This window comes from Cavia porcellus, unplaced genomic scaffold (assembly GCF_034190915.1).
Source record: "Cavia porcellus strain 051 isolate PalLab524CR breed Dunkin Hartley unplaced genomic scaffold, mCavPor4.1 scaffold_23, whole genome shotgun sequence".
Taxonomy (NCBI): domain Eukaryota; kingdom Metazoa; phylum Chordata; class Mammalia; order Rodentia; family Caviidae; genus Cavia; species Cavia porcellus.
Genome location: NW_026947506.1, coordinates 4,691,237 through 4,710,702, shown reverse-complemented (window position 1 = coordinate 4,710,702; position 19,466 = coordinate 4,691,237).

The window sequence follows — 19,466 nt, the reverse complement described above, 5'->3', positions numbered from 1 at the left end:
CTCAGGGGACAGGCTGAGTTGACAGTAACTGAGGTTCAAAACAATTAAAGGCTCCTGTTGTTTGATTGACTTTGCAGGGCTAAGACAGGCAGTCTGAGCAAATTTCTAAGATGATAATAGCATGCAATAGAGCAAATGTGGGGGTTTCCTTCTGTTTTGTTTTTGAAATCCAATATCCATCTAACTGCTTTGTTTTGTTCTGACTTATTGTTTTGTTTCACTCAGTGTTCTGCCTTGATTGGTTTTGTTCTGTGCTGTTGTGTTTGAGTCTAACAGACCACTACTGTGAAGATAACAAGAGACATTACAGTAGCCTCTGTCGATTTCCTGTGATCCTGCCTCTAAACTCTGGACCTCTTCCACTGCCTTGTTTTGGTTGGCTTTACTCTTTTGTTTTGTGGGCCTTTATTCTCTTTAAAAGAGAAAAGAAAAGAAAATAGAGAGAAAAAAAAAACAGTTAAAAAAGACAAAGAAAAGCTGGCAGATCTCTGGCCCCTGATCAAAGGCTGCTGGCCTTGAACGTGCACTGCAGAGGGACAGCTGTCTTCTGCTGGCCACCAAGCATGGCCACCTGATAAGGAATGGCATGAGAATGGGCGTGGCCATAGGACCTGCAGGGTGCAGGACCCTCAAGGCATTCTGTGTGGAGATGGGAGAGCAGAGTCAGGAGATTCAGTGACTGGAGCAAAGGGGTCCAGCTAAATGGCTCCTCCTGGGCTCTGTGTTCTTAATCCAGTACCCACAGTGCACATCGCCCCAGTTCCAGGGGGCTCACATGACACCGGCACCCTGGGGACTGCAGCACAAAGCCCCCCAAACTCTCTCACCACTGTGTAGGAAGGGGAGCTGTATAACTCCAACCTGTGCACTCCATAATGTCAGCTGGAAAATAATATTTTTTTCTGGGTATAGTGTTTTTAAAAAGCTAGAGGCAAGGCCAGACTCCACATGCACACACATATCAGGGACCAAGCCCCAGTACTTACGCGGTCTAACGGGGGCACCCCTCTCCTGTGTGCTGTAGGGTGTGAGGACTCACTCCTGCTGACTAGATTGCCAACCTTGCTGTGAGTCTTATCTTTACTAAAGCATTTCATGATCATAATATTTCTGGGAAGGAACAGAGCCATTAAGCATCTTGCCCAAAGTTAAACAGCTAAAAAGTGGAAAATCGAGTTTCTGGCCCAGAAGTCGGGATCTTGAATCAATGTCCTTTAAAGCAATCTAAGATCCAGAGGCAAAAGCCCAATCATGTACTCATTTCTTTTTCCAACACGAGGTAACTCCAGGTGTACTCCGTTCTCATGTAGGTGGGCTTTGGGGTTTTTTGTCTCTCCCCCTGGCAGGCCTTCTTGGGTCACCTGTGCAGCTTTGGCCAAGGCCATGAGACCTGATCCTCTCGCCTACCTCGAGACCCATCTCCTCTGCCCTTGCCCGAGGTCAGGGCAGTGTGGCCTGATTTCCCTGTTTCTCTATTCAAGACATCTGGGGGCTTCGTCCTGTATCTAAAGACTTCTTGAAACTGCAAAAATGTGAGAGTGGGACTAAAGAAACTTCAGTCTCAGCCTTGAAATTTGATTGCTGGGATCCCCGAGAGCCCCGAGACTTTTAGGTTTGGAGCCACAGTAACACCCTTGTTGCTCTGTAACCCTGGTCGTAGGAACATCTTCGGTACGTCGTTACTAATAGCGTAAACAGTGTCTGCCACATCCCTGTTCACTGGCCCGTCTGTTACAGCTTCCTCCACCACCGTCAGCAGTGTGCTGGCCCCTGCGGGCCTGGTCCTACTGCTGCCATTTCAAAAGCCCGAGCTGCTGACTCTGCAGGCCGCGGTGGCTGCTTCTGACTAACTTTACACTTAAGCCGAGAAGAGCACTCCCATGTTTCCTGCACAGCTAGAGCCCTGTGCAAATTAGGAAGACTGGAATGGCTCACAGGAGTATAAGCAAAGCTTATTAGAAACAATAAAAAGCACTCTGATAAACTCTACCTTGACAAGAGTGGGGGGCTCGGGAGCTTCCAACCAGCCTCCCAGAGCTGCTGCCACAGGATATGAAGGTGAGCAAATGATCTTCACTTGACAGCTCAAGTAGCGACCTCCAGAGTCAGCACAGGAGACCTGAGCCATCCTCTCTCTGTCCTATTGTTAACAAAAATAAAATACACACTGTGAATGGAGCAAGATTACTCCTTGCAGAGGTGGTGGATGTGTTTACAGCACAGTCCGCAGATGCAGTTTTGAGGTAAGATGTTTAGGACTGGGGCAAATGGACAACCAACTAGGCAGAATGCATCAAAACTCATAAAAATCCATGGCTTGATATTTTCTACAAAAAAAAATAATGTTTTTAAATACACAGAACACTAGATTCAGAATGACATCAGGCTTAGACTAGGCCTTGTGGGCCAATCAGAAAAGTGCTATTTTCAATCCCTTAGTTGAATCTGGCACTATTTGCATGACTAATTAGACCTTCATTTGCATGTGAGCATAACCAATCAAAAGACGTTCTTCCTGACCCTTCATTTCCATCTGGAAGAAAGCCAGCCAAGATGGATATATTATAGTAACCCACTTTGATTTCCTATTAACTTGATTTGAAACCCTGTATTGCTCTCACCATCTTGTTTTGACTGATTTTCCTCTATTCTGTTTTGCTTGATAGTACCAAGTTCGAAAGTATAGGCTAAACTGTGAAGACAGTAAGATTCATTATGACGCTCATTCTGGTTGACTATTATCTTCTTTTGAAGTCCTCTAATGTCTCTCTGTTTTGATTTTATTGGTTTTGTTCTTTACTGTTTTGTTCAATTTTATTATAACTGATGATATAGGGAATTCTTTTTAAGATAGCAAGAGGCATTATGGTAACCATTGTTGATCACCTTGTATTTTGTTTTTACATTATGTATTATGTCTATCCTTTTGATTTGACTGACTGTTTTGTTATATCACATTTGGTTTTATTCTCTTCAAAAAAAGTAATAAGAACAGTGGGATTCATAAAACCCAAAATGTGTAATTGTCATTGTACAAAAGAGAGGAAAAGAAAGTGCTCTAAAGGACATAACTGCATGTACATTTAAGCATATAAGATAGATAACCATATTACTGCTTTATATGCTTTAATTTTGTAACTTGAACTACTATTTCTAAGATGACAATATGTAATCTATTAACTAGTGATTTTCTACTGTTTATTTTTTCTGAAATTCTGCGTATCTTGTACCCTTTTTCTGTTTTTTTTTTTCATTTTCTCCTTAAATAAAGTTTTTTTAAAAAAGATTTTAATAGGACAGTTTAAATGTGAGTCAAGACCAAGAGAGCTTTTGATAGGTCAACTGTCCCAATGCCTTATTTTTATGAGGCGAAGGACAACCCGCATATTGTGGATCTTAAAGACCCTATTCCTTCATCCTCCAGGCCAGGTCGCTCTCGCCCTGTAGTATATATCTCTGTTATGGCTTGTGTCTAGATGCCCCCCACATGCCCCATGCAGTCACAGGTAGGCTTTTTCAGAAGAGGGTGGATCCAGAGTGTGTGATGCTGAGCTCAAGGGTGCGTGATTACTGAATCAGTCCACCGACTGGTTTGGCATCTCCCCGAAGCCCAGTAGCCTAGACAGACCATAAAAGGGGAGAAAGAAGCCGCTAAGGTCACTTAGACTTGCTGCTTGCTGCCTTCCGCTTGCCCTGAAGTATTTCTCCTTTGTGATGCTCCGCTGCCAGGTCATCCTGCCTTGCAGCCAGCCAGCTATAGCCTGAAGCCAAATAAATCTTTGCTCCTTTAACTTTGAGTGTCAGGTATTTTGTCTCAGCAATAACAAAAGTAACAAAGACAACCTCTTTCTGGCTTTCCATAAATGCATACCTCCACTGTCTTCTCTGTGTTTCTTGTCCGATTCTTTGTTTGAGACACCAAGGATCTGGAAGGGAGCCACATGGCACCATCCCTCCCTCAGCCAGTAACTGTTTCGTATCATCTTCAAACCCAGCAAACTGTGTAATTATGTACGGTTTTGTACGGTAACTGTGCCTCAATAAAGTTACTTGAAAAGAACCTAGTCTATTTCCCTCCTGCAAAATTCCTGGGTCTTCAGGTGACCTCAACGTGCTGCCTCTCTCTGATGTATCAACAGAGACATCCTTCCAGGATCTCAGGTCTGAAAGTTTAGCTGTATCCTTAATTCCACTGTTTCTGTCACTTCCCGCACTCAACCTGTTAACAAGTTCAAAAACATATCCAGTCTGACCCCTTTGCCCACCTTCACTGGCACCCACCCCGTGCAAGGCACTGCATCACTGGTCACCTGGGACATTTCAGTGTCCCCTTAACAGGGCCCTCTGGGGTGCTCCAGCTGGTCTCCCAACCCTTCTCTGCATTCCGCCCACAATGAGCCAGTTAGGTCTGCAGGCAGAGTGCACGCCTGGATCTCAGTGAGTGAAGCCTGGGCTCTCCCACACTTTGCCACACTGCCACCTGCTGGCCTGTGGATTCTTTGGGGGTGACAGCTTCTGACTGATCCCCCTGCCTGGTCCATTCGCTTCTGCACATCCCTTATTCCTTCATACCCTGGAATAGTTATTAAAGTGTCGTTCCTCAGAAAGCCTTCCTTGTTCAACCTATTGAACACTGAGTCTGCCCCTCAGAATTCTTACGCCATGAGCCAGCTATGCCATCAGCAAAGACACATTTGTGTCTTTCCAGTGTCAGGATTTATTGACTACACTCAAGCTGTGTCAGCTTCACCAGGCTGATCTGGCTGAGTACTCCAGGCTTCACTGGAAAGCCTGTAACCTAGGCAATCACAGATTCTTCTATTCCCATCTTCATTACTAACAATTACTAATACCTAAGCAGTGGGATCACGTGCGTCAATCACACAGCACACGACAGTGTAACACAGAGTTTACAGAGCAGCTAAGAAAGGGTTCAAACAGGGGCTGCCAGATTCAAACAGGCAGGACTGGAGTACACCAGAGTCCACAGAGATGTGAGCAGGCCCCTTGGTGAACGGATGAGACTGTACACAGACAGAGCCTGTCCGGATCAGGGTTGAGGTAAAGCCCCCCCAAGTCAGGACGGCAAGCAGGTCATGTGAGCTGTGCCTAGCAGGGACTTTGAGCTCAAGTCAGGGGATCCAAAGCCTGTCGACCTCCTGATGTGCCCACCAGGTTCTGACCAGATGTTGAGTGTCCGTGGGTCACTACACCACTGTATTGGGCCCCTTCTTGTGCACATCTAGGTGGGGGCTTTTGCATGCTTTCCTGGTTACATCTGATGAGCTCATGGCATAGCTTTCTCTAATAAATCTTTAATATTTCTTGTGTCCATGAGCCCCCGATTTAATTTTGCTAAGTTTACAGTTGGTGGTTTTTGCTGGCGTGATTAGTTTATTTATTAGTTGGTGCCTTATGATTGTGCCTCCAGCTGGGAGCTGTTTGTTGTCAGGTTTAGTGGGCTCAGCATCTGGAGGTGATCTGTCTGCACAGACAGGTTTCCAAGGCACTGGGCCTCGGATCAGCATCAGCCCCCAAAATGGAGCAAGATGCTGCTCTACACAACGGAGCCCTCAGCGCGAGGCACAGCCTTAGAGCTGTGACTCCACACCACCACCACCCCGGGGAGCACTCTCAGCAGGGCGAGCCCGCTCCATGCAAGCACCCCCTTTTGGAGTCACTTTTGTTCCCACATTTATGTGATCTGTCTTTGTGATAACCCATCTTTCTCGTTTTTGATGCAAGCTCCTCAAAGGTAGGGATTTCTGTTTTGATTACTGCTCTGCTCCTGGAATGACTCTCAGGACTTGGGTAGGAATAAGAAGAAATTCATAAGAAATGATAAATACTTGTTGAATTAATGCATCAGTCTTTTTATTGCTTCATACCTAGCCATCTGCTCTTCTAACACGTTCCATAAAAACCTCTGAACACTTTCCTGGAAATTCAAACCATTGAAAGCTTATAACTTTTTTAATCTATTCATCGATCCCAGCACTTTAGCAAAAACTGATACAGATATCAGCTACAAACTGAGATGAAAACTGTTTCCTTTCCAAGTAGGAGACACACAGACACGGCCTCCAAAGCAGCCTGATGAACTCCTGCAGCTCCCTCCACTCTCTAACCATTGGGATTTCCCTCAGATTATTTACCTGGTTCAGAGTTGTCTTCGGCATGACTCTGGAATTTTCCCAATGCAGCCGACACGCACATACACGCAGACAGAAAGCTACCGACTTGGAGTGGCTGAGTGGTTCCCAGGAAGCTCTAGCAGAATCTAGTAGCAGGTGTTTGAGCAGCGCTTGTGGTTTTGAACCTGGTTTTCGAGTTCCTTTGTGTCTCATTTTATGGTTTTTGAGTTCCTTTGTGTCTCATCCACGGCCCATGAATGAGCACACAAAGTTTCACAATAATTGCTCATAATGTTCAATGATGTCCTCCACCCAAAGGAAGACCAAGTACGACAATCACCCCACTTACAAATGTAATTATGTCATTAAAATTTTATTGGTATGTCCTAATTTCTATGACCCAGGTGTCCTGTATCAGCTTACCATGCGGTATTAATCTCCTTTCTCTTAGTTTTTGTTACCAGGGGACGTGCCAAGTTAGGACAGGTCCAGCTGCCATTTCCCGTGATGCCCTTGGCTGTCACCTGTCCCCGAGTGTCCCCAACCTTGCCGTGTCTTACGGTGCCGCGTTAACCAGAGACTTGTGCCATGACAGGGAAAATGGCCTCAGGCACCCACGATCCAACACATCCTCCCCTTCAGGCAGACCTCTGTGCACTCTGTTGTGTTTCTTTCTTTGTTTCCTATTTGTTTGTTTCTTTCTTTTCTTCTTCCATTTCTCCCTGTCTTTCCCCCTCTCCTTTAATATTCACAATTATATATATTTATGTAACATAAAGCAATGTTTTGATTGGTGTTTACATCATAGAAAGATTGGACTAAGCTAATTAATGTATTCATCAGCTCTCCAACTGACTATTGTGATAAGAATATTAAAAAACAATTCTTCTAGCAATGTTGGCCAGCACAATGTATTATGACTGACTGATCCCCCTGCCTGGTCCATTCTCTCCTGCACACCCTTTATTCCTTCAGACCCTGGAATGGTTATTAAAATGTCATTATTAAAATGCACAATGTATTATGAGTGACCTTGGTCACCATGTTGTGTAAGAGCACACCCCACACTCCAGTCCATTTGTCCATTTGCCTTCTGCCCTTTGATCTAAAGGACCCTGCCTCCATCCTTCCCTGCATGCAGCCCCTGGTAGCCACTGTCTACTTACTGTGCTATGGGAGGGACTTTATACAATTTCAGACACCAGTGAGATCACACAGTGCTTGTCTTCTGTGCCTGGTTTATTTCACTGAGCCTCATGTACACGTGCTTCTATTACAAGAAAAACAGTGACCAAATTGCCCTTCTTCAGAAATGTAAATCATGATACCTGGACCATTTGTTACGTAATTGTCAAGTGACTTTTTAAGAGCTAATTGTTATGGTTTATGTCTCCATATCCCTCCAAAACCTCATACGGTTATAGAATTGTTTTTGGAGGTGAATGAATCTAGTGTGTGTGATTGATTTGTAGTGCAGTACTAGGGTGAAGGGTGCTGGGATTAAGGGAGATTGCTGCATCAATCCACTGATTGAATTGGCCCTGCTCTAATGTCGGAAGACTGGATACAATATAAGGGGCAAAAAGATGATTTCCTGGGGCTCTGTACATTGTTGGTTTTGCCATCTTCTATGGCCATGCATAGCTGCCCCTCTGCCACGCTGCTCTTTCTTGGAGTCAGGTGAGTATGTACTGAAACCTCCACAAACTGTGAGCTAAATAAACCAGTTTCCCTTTAACTTAGGTTGTTGGGTATTTTGTCTCGGTAGCAAGAAAAAAGTAACCAAGACACTTAATATTTGGTTAAAAGTTGCTTATATCTGACTTAAATTCAGAATGATCATTGGCTGATGATGTCAGCTATGCAGAGCAATAAGGGAAAGGTCTCATCTATCGACTCTCCTAATTCATTGATGCTTTTAGTACCTGAATCACTGTTTTCATTCTCCTGTCACCTGTACCATAACTCTCAGGATGCTCATAGCTCATCCAAACAATCTCTCCTCTCGGGTCTGATGCCCTTCACTCTCACCGTCCACACCATTTCAACCCTCTGTCCTTTAGAGCTTATTACCACCTGTAATGGCCGTAATTGAGCAATCACCATTTCTCACATCTTCTCTTTTGTCCAGTCTTCACCTCCCATCCTTTCCCACATCTGGACTTCGATATTGCCTTTCCTGCTATTCTTTGATCAGGACCTGGTGCTCTGGCCTTTCCCCTTTGTCATTGTCCACCGTGACCCTCATGTCCTCACCTCCGTCCCTGCCCAGTGGACAGCCTGTGCTGCAGCATGTTCACCTAACTCCTCATGTCTTGAGTCCACTCCCGTTCCACTGAACTCACTGGAGAAAACAACCTGACGCACACAGATCTTCTTTCTCACATGACCAACCTAGCAGCTCTACCAGGTTACCAGCAAAATGTAATCTTGGACTAAATGTAGACCACTGCCATTTTTATAAATAAAGTTTTGGGGGAATGAAGTCACACTGGTTTGTTTCTGTATCATCTACAGCTCCTGTGATGCAACAATGGCCATGTTGATTAGAGGGGCCGCAGAAAATGTCCCACAGAGCCTAAAATAACTCACCTGGCCATTTACAGAAGAAATGCATGAAACTCCAGGCTAAAAGAAAAGACAACCTACAACCATGCCTTGGTTTCTGCCCTCCAAACTCAAGGCAGCATTGAGCTTTTCCAGTCATATAACTACTTCATTCCCTGTTAAGATTACGTTCTCTCTCTTACCCTTAATGACGTCAACTCAAAGAAAACATATAGAACCAAATCAAAATAACCTCACCTTGTGAGAGATTACACCACAGCTCCCCCTCCTTCTCCATGTATTAATATTGCTTGTCATACAACAAAAACACAACACTTTATTTGACGATTCATTTTCTTCCAGTTCTTTCCCATTTCTCAGTCTTCCTTCAAGAAAATTGACAGATTCTTTTTTTCCCTCTCCTTCTCTGCCTGTGGCTTGGCCAAGATGGCTTTGATCAGGACCACCTGAGCCATCACACTGAGAAACCCATGTTGCTGCTTGGTCCTCCATGTCTGGAGCAGTGCTTCCTGAAACGCTCTCCTGGTTCCCGGGACTCCACGCATGCCTGCCACGCTCCTCAGGTCCTCTGCAGTCTCCTCACCCACTGTGACTTCTCTAGGTGGGAATGAACTCCAGAGCTTTGCCCTTGGCTTCCCATGTTCTCTCTTCTCCATCTCCCGTCTCTTCCTGGAGTACTCAACCTACCTCATTGGTGGCGGTACCATGTCTAGGGTGCTGGCTCCCCAAGCTGTAACTCCAGGTTCTATTTCTACCTGAGCCAGAGATCCAAATGTCCAACCACCATCGTCACTGAGATGTGGGAAAAACATCCTGAACCCAGCCTAAGCAAACAGTAACCTCCACTTTCACCCCACACCCAATATTGTCTTTCCATAAAGAGCTCTGCCCTCCACTCAGTTGCTAAGGCCAAAGAGCAAATGACTTTGTTTCCCTTCTTGTCTTTGCAATCCATTCCTAACCTCTGCAAGGTGGCAGAAACCACATCCCTGCTGATCATCACCATGTTGCATCTGGACGAAGCCACCAGCACTGTTCATCTGGGCCACACAAGAGATTTCCACTTCTCAACTTATTTCTCCATGGTCCACGCTCACACACAGCCAGAGTGAGGTCCCCAAATCCTAAGCCCGGCAGCACCAGGAAGCACCACCCTCAGGCTGAAAGCCCAGGATGTTCCCACTGATGCTGGAGGAAATACAAACTCCTTCTGTGATGTTGGACTCCAGGTCACCTTGCCAAAACGCTATCCTACTTGCTTCCCTGTCCACTGTTCCCAGCCTGTGGCATTTCTCTAACCTTTCAAGATGCCAAGTGCACCCCATTTTCGGGGAGTTCTTCTCAGCTAAGTGCTCAGATGGCTCTTTGCTTCTCAATGCCACCCTTCTGGGACACCCTAGTGATTTCCAGGGCCAGTGTAGTTAGTTTTGTACTTATTGGAATGTTTAGTGGTCTGCTAAATTAGCCTGGAGCTCCTTAAAAATAGAGAACTGATTATTTCTCTACTATCTGGCCCACATCTGAAGCAATACCTGTAAGAAAAAGATTTCTCAATGAATACTTGATGTTTCCCTGACAGTATAAGGATAATTAAATAAAATGTAATTTTTGAAGCACAGCACCTAATCCTAAGGAAGTTACAGTTTATAGGATTATTTTATAATCAAACGATGATTGAGTTTTCTAATTTCCTTGGCCCATTGATAGATTTATTGAAGTCTTTAAAAAGCCAAAGAATCGCACTCTCTCAGGTAGTTAAGACCTAGGAAGAAAATGACACATTTAAAGTGAAATTTACCCTGAATCTAAAGGCATTCATGCCAGGCAGGTGCAGGCCCTCACATATTTGGGTGTATTTAACATCCTGAAAGTGAGGTTCCCCACTGAGTCTCTAGAACTGTTTACAAAGTGCCGTAAGCAAATAGACCAGATAATTATTGATTCACTGACTGTTTATCACTCCCAAGACCGTGCGCTTCTCTAGCCCAGTACTCTGCATATTACTCTATTCTCTTATTTCCACAAGTAAAATTATAGTTTTAGGAATCACAGTTAGCGGGCTGAACATGTCTCACTGCACCCCCTCGCCATGTTACAGGAGCCCTAATTTCCCCAGAGACAAGAGAAGCAGCTGCTACCTAGAGCTTCCTCCCACAACAGTCTAAGGAGGCTCACAAGATGCAGGAGCCCTGGGCAGTTCTGATCGTCTCATTTACCCTGAGAGCCTGAGCTCCTCTGCCCCAGAGAAGAAGCCTTCCCGGGGCCTCCCACTTAGTGGACCGGGTCCTAGGGGCTTCTGCAGCACTGCTGAGCTTTAATACACCTAGTTGGTCTATGGTATCACTTGTATTGTCACAAGCATTGGCACACACACATACACATGCGTACACACACATGCACACACTCATACAATGTTTCCTCCGCCATCTCTCTAGCAGGAAGAGACCTGGACCAGAAATGCTATCACTGCCCTGAGATGTAACGGGAAAAACAATAACTGAACTTCCTCCATGACTGAAACTTTCAGTATACTTAGAACAAAACATTGAGTTTTGCCAGCTTCGACTGATGCTTTAAAAAAAAAAAAAAAAAAAAAAAAAAAAAAGAGTAAAAATCCATTCAAGAGAGTTAGGTCAGCCATCATGGAAGCAGCGACTACAATTGTAGCCCAACTCCTCCAGCTCGAGGTGAGTCAGCAGGCAGTGTCTCCCACTAGCAAAGCCACAGATTTATCACCTAAATAAATGATTAAGCCTGAGTATCTTTTGTCCAAGATGCTTGGAGCCAGAAGTGTTTTTGATTCCAGATGCTTTTCTGCAGACTTTAAAATTGCTGCATATTCTAACGATAGACCTGAGTCTAAATGTAAGGTTCAGTTGTGTTTCATGTGTCTTATGCACATAACCTGATGGAAATTTTATAAAATACCTTTCATGCCCCTGACTTTTATTTTGCTTGTGATCCATTGCAAAAGGTTAGGTGTGGAGTTTTCTCCACAAGTTTTGCATTCAAAAACTTTCAGATTTTTGAGCATATCGAATTTTAGATTTTTTACATTAAGGGAGCTTGATCTGTGTCATTCTGTGTGGCCACATTTGAGGCTGACTTGTTACACAGCACCTTTGAGCACTCTCTGACTCCACATGGGGATGTTTCGGGGCTGCTCACCTTCTTTTGAGTCACTGTGCTCTTTGTCCTCTGCCTCTGTCCTCTGAACCAAGCTCTGCTGCCTGCTCCTTTCCACCCTTCCCTGTGTCCCTTTAGATCACAACACAGTCAGCTCCGCTCTTTGCAGGATGTGACCCTCATCTACTCAAGCATACAAGACAATTGTCAGATTTACACAAAAGCTTAAAACTGATGCTACCCTCAGCAGGGGCTGGGAAGAAGAGGAGGCTCCAAAACCTGAAGGACTAAGTTACAAGTGCAGAGACAAACTGTGGCGGGGAGTCAGTCAGGAGTCATGTCCTCGGGGCCGGGGCTGCATCACAGAATCCAAGGTGAATCTGAGCAGGATTGCAGGTGCAAAGTGAATAAATGCTTGCGAAGGTGGAAGAGGGGTCAGAGCAGTACTCTGTTATAATCAGTCCAGGAGAAGTGACCTTAGTCTCGACTGCTGTCCCTGGCAGCATTATAAGGTCACTCTCCACAGGTTACACTCAGTAACCCCATCTATAAAGGGAATGAGTTTAACTAGAAGAGGCTTGCACCAAATAAACCCATCTGTGTCCCAACAATCATGTTTGCTCTGCAGATGCTCAAAGGCTGTTACCCTATGTGTGTGTGTGTGTGTGTGTGTGTGTGTGTGTGTGTTTTCATGCATGTGTGTGCGTGTGTGTATGCATGTGTGTGTCTATCTGTGCATGTGTCAACACACACCCTGTTTCTAGGATCGCCACTTGACAAAGCCATGTACAGCAAACATAGTTTGTATTATCTGACCACCTCCACATGATGGGTCATAGTATCAGATTTAGGTTCTGCCACTCACCTACTATGTGACCTTGAGTTACAACATACAAATGATAATAATAAGAGTGATCCTTCTCAGAGTTTGGTTTTCTAAAAGTAAATAAAATAATATAATTAAAGCGTCAAGTACCTCTAGTGGGTGATTCATAAACTTTTAATCCCTCCCCCTCTTTCCCTAGGTAAAAATTGCAAGCCTGCCCACGGCTGCCACCCTAAGCCATTTTCTCCACCTTTTATTTAAAGCTTACCCCAGGCATGTCCTGACTTCTGGGTCTGATCCAATTAGTCACATCTAGCCAGTAGCTTTAGGGGTCCCAACACCATGCTGCAAACACTCATCAGAAATTCTCTCCCATTTTTCTTGGTAGCTGCAGGCTCATTTTATCACCAAACACGATGGCATTTTCCGCCTTGGCCATGACTACAGCGAGAAGCTTGACATCGATCTGTTCAGAACACAGCTCGGCAAAGCCATCCCACCCCAGAGTCGGGGCCTGATTCAACTTGATGGTGATGAGCCTCCTAATGAGAGTTGGGCAGCAAGGCCTTCTGAGAGCCTGCTCCAGGGAAAGCACCATGGGAAAGTGATTGGGTTAATCCTCAGTGGCGCCTGATTTTCCAAGCTTTAGAGCATAGCAAAGCTGAAAATAGCCCATTTCTCACATTTTCACAGAGGCACCCCCTTTAAATCAGAGCTTTCCCATAAAAGTCACATCTTTAGGGGCAGGTATTACAGGTCAGCCAGGGAACAGCCAAGGAAATCTTCATCTTCTCTGTCTCCTGAGTCACATGGCTGATTCTGCAGGTGGCGCGGGACCACCCCATGGAATAGGTTTTTCCCTTCAAAGTGCGATCACATCCTAAAGAAACTGTCACAGAACACCAGAAATAGAAATGTGCTTTCTCTGTGGCAGGGCGCAGGGCAGTTTAATAAAAATCTCCCTAATCCTTGCCTCTCAGAGGAGCGGGATCATCACGTCAGCCCAGATGGAGCTCTGCTCCAGGGAAACCCTCCTCAAGCGACAAAGCATGACAGTGTGGGGTCCAGGGAGCAGCAAAGAGATGCTCCAACAGGACAGCTGCACAGCGCTGAGAAGACACCTGCCCTGCGGTGTAAGTTCCTCCCACACTGCAATGCCAGTCCCTCCAGGGACCAGCAGGTGACCTTAGGAAACTCGGTGTCGGTGTCAATAGGGCCTGAGCTCCGCAGCAGACCAAACTGCAAATTGCAAGAGACGCTTCCTGTGTATGAAGCTTCCGAAAGAGTCAGAGCCGGAGCCTCAAGCAAAGAAACTGCCAAGTCAACAACCCGTGGTTCTGCGGGGAGACGGGTGGCCAGAGGCCTGGGGGGACACTTCACTTCTCTTCCCGGGGAATGTTTGAAAGTAAAAAAGAAAGACTCAGGATCTGCTCGAGCGTTAATAAACTGAATTGGATTTCCCGAGCAAAACGGAAGATTTCTGAAGCAAAGATGCAAGCTTTAGTCAGGCTGATGGCTCCCCAAGCTATGTCCAGAGACAAGCTGGTCTCAGCAAGAGGACTTTTCACTGAAAAAATGACAGGAATAGCAACACTGAGCAAAGACTATTGGTGCAGAGGTATAAACACACACATGCACACATGCACACACACACGTGTAAGACATATGAGCACACATGCCAAGACCATAGGTCAAATATTTTCTCTCACCATCTGCGGCCTTAAGAATATAGACAGATAGTTATGAAGCATAATACATAATAGTACAGCATACATTGTACCATGATTCACTGTGACATAATAAGATAGCATACACACTAACATATGTGTTACACAAGCCCCCAGTGGTTACAGTATCATTTTCACATTTTTGTGTCAGTGTGGAGCTAAGCTGGAAATGAAGGACAAGCTTTGGGATGGCCATTTGGACTGTGGCCAGGTACCGTGTAGACTCCAGAGTCCACGGAGGCAAACAAAGCAGAGGTCATGCTTGATACTGAGCCGGTGTGGAGTCCTCACCTGCAAATCCTTGAATGAATGCAGAGATGCAGTTGGAATTACTGTTTATCCACACAGAAACAGTTCAGCCTAAAAAGTTCAAGAACCATGTGCAGATAGGAGTCTCTTCAATGGTTATCAGTCTGGGATGAGAGAGAGATGCCCAAACTCACCAAACAGGTTTTTACAGAAAAGACCCGCTGTGACTTTTTAATGATGGCAGTAGTCATGATTTACTCAAAGCAATCCTTGTTTCAGGTAATAAATCACGTTGTGTTCAACACATGTCAAGCAAAACATATAGCATATGAAAAGGACTTAAAAAGGCAAATATGTTTACGGGGTCTCCCCAAGCTTTAATAGGGAGGAACTTCGAGCTGGGGACATGACGGGACCAGGGGGGTGGAGAAGCTCACCTGTGTGAACCTGATTCTCCTGCTGTTTAGTAACACACACTTCTGCGTATATCTGGGTGGATCCCAGTGTGGGAAGCCCTGTAATTGTCTGCCACCTTATATCTGCAGGCTGTAGCACCTTAACTCCCTCTAGGAGTTAAGTTTGGTAGGTAAGCAGCACCTTGCCTACCTAGCTTGTTTGGCCTATTCAGGGATTATGTTAATCAGCCTGCCTTATGAGTCTGCCCGCAGGAAATTTGAATCAACCTATAACCCTGGGTCTTTCCACTGTTGCTAAGTTACCTGCTGAAGTCTCAGAACCCAAATCCCTCCTCCCCAATACCCTATATATTTGATACTCCTTCCTTGAATAAACGAGACTTGATCAGACTTCTTCATCTTGTCTCCGTTCCTTTTGTCTCTTGTCCCCTTTCATCCCCACTCCCCCTCTAGGGTCTCTGTAGACTTACCTGCAGGCCAGGACACCCCAGAAGCATGGCTAAGGGTCCTGTCTGTTCTCCCCTTCTTTCCTCTTGGTTTCCCTGCTTCACTTCTGGCTGCCATGAAATAATAAGCCTCTGTGCTCTGCTGTACCCTTCCACCATGATGTTTTTACTTTGGAACCGGGTGCCCATGCACTGAATCTCCTGAAACCATGAGCCAAATAAATGACTCTACCTGTAAGACGTGAGTGTCAGATATTATGGCTCAGCAATGGGAAAGCTAATACTAAAAGAATGTCCTACTCAAATAGAACTGGATTTGAGAGGAGGATGGTAGGTCTCAAAAGAAGTCGTCAGGAGTGCAGCTTGAACCTTCTTCTGATCTCCACGAAGAAATAATAAGTAAAGTCAAAATCACATGAACCTGAAAGGAAGTTTTCACAGCAGTAAGGAAACCACTGTGTCAATCTGAATACATGTACACGATTTTGGAAAATGTCCTCAGAAATATAAGAAACATGTCAAATCATACGTTATGATACTTTGGGAAGCAAGAGAATTCTGAGAAGTGTGCTCCCATTTTGTATTTTGGCATGGTTCTGATGAGAAAGAGGCCAGTGATCCATTCGGCAGCTGGGATCTGTGATGGGGGAGAGAACAGCACTGCGTCTGAGACCTGGCCCCAGAGTCCAGCCCGGAGCCATAGCTACAGAGGGAGGTGGGGCCCCTTCACCATCTTCCTGCACTGCAGTTCTCTGATCTATAACAATGGAGATGTAGCAACGTTTATTCCATGAAGTCATGATAAGATTGGGTAAGATAATGTGCTTCAATAAGATAACATACCTGGGGCCGAGGGCAGGCTCAGTGGATGGTGGCTGTTGTCATCTGTAGTATCAGGTTGCCTTCTACATAATGAAGAAGAAAGCTTGGTACCTGTTCTCGTGCACTTGTCCGCTTTTTTAAATAACTGAAAAGCAATGAGTTCTGATGCAAACAGTCTAACCATAGCAGCCTCAAACCTTCCCAGTGCTCTGATGTGAAATAAGGCAATCACTTTGTCAGCCAAGTAATCAAACTGCTGTCCAAAGGAAACACTGGATCTGCCCCTGAGGAGCGGTCAGTGCAGATTGTAAAAGAAAGCAGTCAAGCATTGGAAAGACGGCACCAATGAGCACGGCCATGACAGAAAGGGCCCCAGTGAGCTGTACTTTGCAAAATACTAAGATTCTTGAAGGCTTTCTCGGGTACTCTAAGAGTTCAGGAACAACTGTAGAACGCTAATGGATAAATGAGAGTGAGGGCTCTTGTATTCTTTTTGCTTCTTCAAGAGCCTGGTATTTGGTGCCAGATGTGTGGTGCGTGCTTTTCATTGTAACACTTGGGAGGCTGAGGCAGGTGGATTGTGAGTTACAGGCCAACCTAGGGTGGGATTCTGTCTCAAAAATGAATAAAGTAATTAAAAAGGCAAAACAAGCTTAGCATTTGGACGGTAGAGGATAAAATTAGGCCACTATCAAGGGAACAGAGCCCTAAATTTAACACAGGACTATAAAAGCTCCCATGCCCCCTTGGTGTCTCTGTGTCTCTTCAGTGAGACCTTAGAAATCAAAGCACAAAGAGAAAGACGCCTCGGCCAGTGCTTCTTGAGAAACCAAGCTAAAACAGAAAATCTGTGATATGCTGAAAATGGGCAAATGCTATTTCAATTTCCAAGGAGCAGAATTCTGCAAACCACAGACAAGACCTGGAGAAGACAATGTGCTGTTGTAAAAAGAAATGCAGCCCGCGAGCCAGAGAGTTGGAAAATATTCCAGGGGAAGAGGACAAGTCAGTGTCCAGTGCAGGAATGTGACAGATCAAGGCTCAAAATCGTTTCCGTGCATACCATGTGCCAGGTGCTATTCTAGGTACATTTGTACATGTGATCTTCCTTCATTTCCTGTAGCCAACGGTGACATTCTGTCCACATCTTACAGCTTGGGAAAGTGGTATACAGGGGGAAGGATTCATGAGCGAAGACTCTCTGGCCTATTTTAGAGCTAAAATCACACATTCAGGATTCTGCCCTGGGAGGAGAAGCATCAGGCATCTTGGAGAAATAGAAACACCCCAGACTCTAAGGGGGAGTCGGATGAAGAGACCGGGAAGGAAATCACACTTGTCATGTCCAAGGCAGCTTGCTAGCTGCTGCAGCTGTGAGAGGGCCCGTGAAGGCAGGCCCCTCTCATGATTTCCTAACAGCCAACGTTCTCTTTTTCCTGCAGACTACACCCACTGCAGAGACGTGTCTGTGCTCTTCTAGGTGAAGAGCCAATGAGATTTCCTTCCAGGGGTTTGGATTGAAAATATTAATCAATCTCTGTGGTCCATTTGAACTACGAAGTGATGGACTCCTGGAGGTGGTCACTTTCTGTCTTACTCATAAACTCCAAAAAGGATATGAAAAAAACACACAGAATTAAGAGTAGGCAGCCCCAGAGAAATAAAGAATAACTCTTGTTCTGGGGTCTTTCAGTCTTTAGTGGAGAGCCAGAGATATGCAGAGAGACAGAGAGGGAGAGACAGACAGAGAGAGAGAGAGAGAGAGCGAGAGAGAAGACATATAGATAGAAAATATATGATACAGTTCCTGCAATATTCTTACCCATCCTTATAAACCCTTATCACCAGTGATAAGATTAGCCTTACTGGGCTTCAAGAACCAGTAACTAAAGTGCCTGGTTGCGATGGCCACGCACAGCTATGAGAGACACATTCTCCTCCTGAACCGTGAGCCTGATGCATACTCTGTATACCCAGCACATAGACCACAAATTTGTCCCACAAAACCTGATAATAAAAGGCAGTAAATAGCACCTCTAGAGGTTTGCACACATTGAACAAAACTAAAGAACACGGAGGTGATGGTTATATATTCTGGTTATTTTTGTCTTTTGCTAAAGGTCTCAACTAGGTATGGAAAAAGAGTGTGAAGCCCCATGAAAGTCTCAGTCCCTCAAATCAGGACTCTACATAGAGATTGGTTGAATCTCGGGAAAATGTGAGAAAATTTTGTTAGAATTTTGCATACAGTTTTATAGGAGAAGAATATGAGGCAATAAACTTAAAAATCAGATCAAAACTGGTGATGGGCAGTACTATCAAAAAGATGAAACCTTCATAAAAAACGCATGCAGCCAGAAAGTAAGGATCCTCCAGACATAACACACACCGGAAAAAGAAAGGTTCTCAGATAAAAATAAGAGGTAAAATGGAAATATATTGTCATTCTGGGAAGACAACACGATGAGAAATGTGTATAAGCCCCTTCTCCCTTTTGCCTCCTAAAATATCCGTGACATTTTCTGTCAAAGGGTAAAGAAAAAGTCTGCATTAACACCCAAAATGTTTGACAGGAAAGTTAAGCATGCTTCATATTCTTGTATTCTATCTTACAAAACTGGAAAGAACTAGAAGTTGGCGCCAGCTGCCAACCCAAGTCCAGCACCATGTGTCCCAAGGGACGTGGGGTCCTGATGCCACTTGAGCACCTGGGTGGCGCCTCAGTGCTTGCGTTCTACCTCCGGATACACAGCCCACAGGCTGCAGAACCCTCCCAATGGCGAGCTCAGAAAGCCGGTGTGAGTGCTGGTAACGTGCCTCCTCCCTTCGGAGAGGCCTGGGGGCAGTGCACCATCTGCCCTGAGCGACACCCCCACGCTGACACTGGATATTGCTCTAGTGACAAAAAAAAAAAATTGTTTTTGACTCTTGCTTCAAATGGAAAGGAATCCTCTTTCATGAGCTATATTCTATATGCAGAAATATTTGCTATTCGGAAATATGAGGAGATAGATATATTAAGATTATCAAGTTTGGCATAGACATCAAACCCTAGATTTAGCAGCAGTATGAATGACCATTTATTTCTGTTTATGAGGCAACGGGAACTATAAACCTTAGCAGCCCCCCAAAAGTCAGCATGCTCAATACTG